Source organism: Rhinopithecus bieti, unplaced genomic scaffold (genome assembly GCF_001698545.2).
Source record: "Rhinopithecus bieti isolate Rb0 unplaced genomic scaffold, ASM169854v2 scaffold_42772, whole genome shotgun sequence".
In the NCBI taxonomy this organism is placed as follows: Eukaryota; Metazoa; Chordata; class Mammalia; order Primates; family Cercopithecidae; genus Rhinopithecus; species Rhinopithecus bieti.
The window spans coordinates 560,149-566,043 of NW_016818842.1; the positions used below are offsets into that span (position 1 = coordinate 560,149).

Below are 5,895 nucleotides of genomic sequence, written 5' to 3' on the forward strand. Positions count from 1 at the left end.
AGAAACAGCCCGACTCTGGCTTTGGGCTCAGCCAAGGGTGGTCAAGGTGCCATTGGGGTCCCCCAGCTTCACTCCTCACCTCCCTAAATCCAAAGCGCACCCTCCCAGCTCTGTCTCTTCCAGTCACCTGTGAGTGTCCTGTGGGCCAGGTCACGTCTGCGTCCCCAGCTCAGGCCAGGTGCAGAGCAGATGAATCACTGCAAATGAATCACTGGCACATGACAGGACATTCACGATGGGGGCGTGGCTTCTTTCCTGACACTGGCACATAGCTGGACATTCACAATGGGGGCGTGGCTTCTCCCCTAACCCTAAGAGGCCATGTTGGAGGTTATAGGCAGGGGCAAGTGGAAGCCAAGACAGGCCTACATCAGAACAGAAGCCCCCTGCCCACTCTAACCCTCCACGCCTGCAGTTCCAACCACTCCCAAGGTTCCTGGAATACCTCTCTCCCAGACCGGCTTTATGGATTGTCAAAAAAGAATTTCATGAGGTTTTCAATTAATTGAATTCTGGGGAGATTTATTTCCAATGTTATTAATAAATTCTAATGCCACCTATAACTTTCAAAATTAACTTGCAATCAGTGCATTGTAAAAGGCAAATTAAATACTTTTTCAGGCAAGGGCTGGCAAATTTAATGAGCCGATGTGTCCCGAGGGAGATGGCTGGGCTCACACATCCCATCAAACACTCCTGCCATCAGCAGATAAGAGTGTGATCTGGGTGAGTGACAACTGGACCTCCGCATCCTCATCTGGGATGAGGGATCACAGAACCTGCCTCCAGAACCCTCAGATACCTGGAGTTGATGCTGTTTTTTTATTCATAGACAAATACAACGAAGGGGCCCTATGGCAGTTAACTTTATGTGTCGACTTGACTGAGCCATGGGGTGCCCAGATAATTGGTCAAACACACCTGCCCTGCCCAGGTCAATTCATCTGGTCAGTCTACAGGAGAGTGGGGGCAGGCCAGCCTCTGCCTCCTTCTGAGTAGAGAACAAGGACGGCAGTGAGGACGGCAGGGAAGACAAGGAGCAGGGGATCCCAGGGAGGACCGCCGGGCTCACTGGAGGGAGGAGAGCCCTCCCCTAGGAAGGGACACAGCTGAGGAGTCTGAGAGATTTAGTAGGAGTTGTCTGGGTGAAGGAGAAGGCAGGGCAATTTGGGGAGGCACTAGCACATGCAAAGGCCCGGTGGTGTGAGAAGGGGAAAAGCACTGGAAATTGTTGGAAATGCTCTAGGGTGGAGCCAGCAGGGGAAATATGATAATGTGGGCTTATTACAAGGCTACAGGGATCTCAGGGGACCCCAAGGACAGGGACTGGAGTCAGAATAGGCCCCAAGAAAGCAGTACTGGATCTGAGTTAGTGCCAAGGCCTCAGTGGCAGCAGGAGATTACTGATTCCTATGGGCGCTGCCTGTCGCCTGTTTGTCCCTGTTTTTGTGGCAATGTGTCATTTTGTCTTGGCCTCATAGCTTCAGCCTGCTCATGACTTCTGCTGCTTCTTATGGCTTGCCATAAGAAGGCATCTCTCCTTCAGCAGCAGTCAGCTTTGCCGTGACCCAATATTCAAACTGGGTGTCAAGCACCTTCATTGTCTCTTCAGGGACACAGCACACAGGCTCCCTGGGGCCTCTCTAAAGATGGAGTTCTCAGACAGTACCTGGTGCTGTAACAAATATCCCATTGACCTGAGGGCGACATTTCTCAAAGCTCTAAAGACTGGGAAGTCCAAGATCAAGGTGCCAGCAGATCCAGTTCCTGGTGAGGGCTCTCTTTCTGGCTTGCAGACGGCTGCCCTCTTGCTGTGTCTTCACATGGTGGGGAGAAAGAGAGGAAGCAAGCTCTGTTGTGTCTCTTTGCATAAGGACATTAATACCCTTATGAGGGCCCCATCTTCATGAGCTCATCTAAACCTAATCACCTTTCAAAGGTCCCACCTCCAAATATCATCACACTGGGGATTCAGGCTTTAACAAACAAATTTTAGAGGCACATAAACAAGTGATCTACAGCAGTAGAATGCCTTGACCTTGTAGGCAGACAAAGACAGACCTCGGTCTGGTCTGGTCTCCCCTAGGCCTAGACACAGATACCTGATAAGGAGGGAGGATTCCAGGGAACCAAGTTCAGAAGCCTCATAGAGCAGGAAGTATGGGTTTTGTGGCCTGTTGATGGCAGAAGCTTCTATCTTAGGCTTAGGGTCTCCAGCTAGGCTCTTGCTGGGCAAACAGTGTAGTCTTTGCTTTGTTTTATAGCAGAGCTGCATTTTCAAACATAACCATCCCACACCCACTCTCCAGCTATTCAAGGACTTTGATGACATCCCTCCAGTTTCTCAGGATGTAACAGCGGCAAATCACTGTGCACTTTCTCACTTGCTGCCCATGATCCCCCATGCTCCAACCACAAAGCAGGTCCATATTGGGCATGAAAGGATCCTGGCCTTAATTTTTCTTCTGCCTCGTGGCTATAAAGGGAGGATTTTGGGTTTTTTTCCCCCCCAAAAAGATAAAACCAAAAGGTGCATCTTAATTAGGGAAGATGTGCAGTGAGACCAGACTGAACTCTACCAGGCACCAGTCTTTCACTGTGTGTGCACAATGCTTTTAAGGCAGCCCCGTTGCCATGGCGATTACCACATCTCAGCTTACTGAGGTGGCGTTGCAAACCTGTAGGGAAGAAACGGATTATTCAATAAATGATGCCGGGACATTTGGTTAGCTATTTGGAAGGAAATAAAATTAGCTCTTTCCTTCACACCATACATTCATATAAATTCCAGAGGATTTAAAGAATTAAATGTAAGAAAGGGAAATCATTAAAAAGCAAACAAATGTTTGATCTTGTGGGTACATGAAGACATTTTAAACCTAAAGCAGTAGAAAAAATAACAAAGGTTAAGGTAGAATTTAATACATAAAATTTAAATCTCTGTTTTAAAAATTATTTAGTTTGTTTATTGGGAAACTGCAAACAAGAATAAAATGGTTGCAAGAAATATGACAAAAGNGGAGTGCTTAATAACTCTAATATGTAAAAAGTAATTACAAATCAATAAGAATGAACATTCCAATAGAAAAATAGTGAATGAGAAATGCTCAGAAGATGAAATAAAAATATGTAATAAAATATTTAAAATATTCAGCTTCATTGGTCATCAAATAAATGCCCATTAAAATATCAATGAGATTTTTTCCTAGAGCTTATCAAAGAATGTTTAAATGTAATTATAGCACTCAATCTCATTGAGTGGAGTAAAACTGAGTCTTCTTATTCATCTCACATGTGAAAATACAAGTTGGTATAAAATTTCTAGGAAAAAAGTTAACTTCATGCCACAAGAGATTTTAAAATGTTCACACTATTCAGCTGGTAATTTCACTCTGAAGATGTCCTAAGGTGCTGTCCAGGATTGAAGCCAAAAATGTAAATGTGATAATATTCACTGTAAGTATTTAATAGAAGTTTATAATTTACTAAAACACATGGGCATGGTTAAATAAATTATGGTACATAAATATGATGAAATATTGTGCAGCCATTAAAATAATATTTTGAATAATATTTAATAGCATAGAAATATGTCTATGATATAATGTTAAGCAGAAAATAGTATACCATTTGGGTTTCTTAGCTGCCAGCAATAGAAACCCGCTCTGGCTGTCTGGATAAAGCGGAAAAGGAATTCACTGGAAGAAAATTGTAGGGCTTGGAATCAACAGGAACACAGGAGAACTAAACTGAGAAAGGAAGAAAAATAGAGAAAGAAATAGAGGAAGAGAGAGAAAGCAAAGAAATATAGAGAAAAGAAAGAGAGAAAGAAGAATGAATGAAAGAACCAAGGAAGGAAGGAAGGGAGTAAAAAGGCAAAACAGGGTGAACATCCATCAACAGCTATACTCATGGTACCAAAGTAGACATATGGTTTGATCCCAAGTCAAGGCAAAATTGGCTGTTCAGAAATACCAAACTCACCCGGGAATCTCAGTGCTCCAACCCTTGCAATGTTTCCTTCTTACTCACACAAAGTAAGTACTTACCAGGTTGGGCAGCTTTTCACCACCTTGTAGCCCAGGCACTGAAAGAATGTAGCCTCTGAGATTGTCACAACAAGGAAGACAGATGGAGGAGGCTCCATGGGAGTGATGCTGTAGTTTCTGTTCACAGTCCATTGGTCAGCAGTAGTCATATGGCCCCCAACCTCACTGCAATGGAGGCTGGGATAAAGAAGGCAGTGAGCCAGTTGAGGCTGCAATTTGAAGCACATGGTACACTTAATTTAGGATAATTTGAGGAAGATTTAATTTCAAGGAGACTATTTTTAAAGGTGTGGGTGGGCTGTAGAAGAACCAGAAGGGAGAATGTGGTGAGCTAGGGCTATTAACAGCCTAAAAGGATGAGGGTCAGATTGGATTTTCAAAATCTCAACTATGTGCTGTTTATAAGTAGCAATTTTGAATAAAAGATCACTATAGAAAATTTGAAGCATACAGTTATCCAGCTTCACCCAATGGACAATATATAGAACCACACGCCTACCAATTGCATAATATGTGCTCTTTTAAAGTGTACATGGAACATTTTCCAAAATAGACCATATGCCTAGCCATAAATAAATCTCAACAAATTTCAAATGATTAAAATAATAAAATATGTTTCCTGACTACAGTGAAACTAAACTAGAAACTAATAACCAAAAAAAAAAAAAATTTTTTTTCAACAAAGAAAAAAAAAAAAAAAAAAAAAAAAAAAAAAAAAAAAAAAAAAAAAAAAAAAAAAAAAAAAAAAATACCCCAAACCCCTTGGAAATAATCCACATTCTTCTAGATAATTCAATATGTCAAAGAAGAAATCATAACAGAAATTATAAATTCACGGAAATAAAAACGTAACATACAAAACTTGTAGGATGCAGTTAGCACAGCTCTTAGAAGAAAATTTACAACTCTGACTACATTAGAAAAGAAGGTAGAAAATGAATGATCTATGCTTTAATCTCAAGACACTAAAGAAAAAACTGCTGTAGTTTCTGTTCACAGTCCATTGGTCAGCAGTAGTCATATGGCCCCCCAACCTCACTGCAATGGAGGCTGGGGTAAAGAAGGCAGTGAGCCAGTTGAGGCTGCAATTTGAAACACATGGTACACTTAATTTAGGATAATTTGAGGAAGATTTAATTTCAAGGAGACTATTTTTAAAGGTGTGGGTGGGCTGTAGAAGAACCAGAAGGGAGCATATTTAGGAAAAGGAGAAGGAAAACTAAAGGAAATAATAAAGATAATGGCAGAAATGAATAAAATCAAAAGCAAATGTACAGAGAAAATTTAAAAGCCACACATTGATTAAGATTAATAAAACTGATAAATACTTAGCAGGCTGGATCAAGAAAAAGAAAGGAGAAAACACAAATTAGCCATGCCAGGAGACATCACTACAGATCCCCAAGACTTTAATGATGTAATAAAAGGATATTGCCAACAGCTTTATGCCAATAATTTAAAAATTTAGATAAAATGGATAAATTCATTGAAAACACAATGCATTAAAATTGTCATAAGAAAAAATAAAAATTTGATATACTTTTATATCTGCTAAAGAAATTGAATTCATAATTAGAAACATTCCCACAAAGAAAACTCCAACCTCAGATTGCTTAAGTGATGAATTCTACCAAACATTCAAGGAAACTCATACAGACAGACAGTAGATTACTGGTCGCCAGGGGCTGGGGGTTACTTGCGTATTCTAGACATGTTATATAAATGGAATCATACAATATGTGGTCTTTTGTGTCTGGCTTCTTTCATTTAGCATATTTTAAAGATTCACCCATGTTAAAAATGAATAAATAAAGCTTTATTCTTTTTTTTTTTTTTTTTTTTTTTT

At 40.6% G+C, this 5,895-nt stretch overlaps 1 long non-coding RNA gene across 2 annotated transcripts; it reads right to left on the reverse strand.

Annotated features, from left to right (window-relative positions):
• Window positions 1-494: 494 nt before the first annotated feature.
• LOC108518948 (uncharacterized) lies at window positions 495-4,204 on the reverse strand. Of its 2 annotated transcripts, none has more exons than XR_001882489.1 (2): window positions 4,050-4,204; window positions 495-1,817 (listed from the first exon to the last, which is right to left on the reverse strand). It is a non-coding gene; the product is annotated as an uncharacterized LOC108518948 (long non-coding RNA). The 2 variants fall into 2 exon arrangements; XR_001882490.1 differs by having other exon boundaries at window positions 495-2,678.
• Window positions 4,205-5,895: the final 1,691 nt, after the last annotated feature.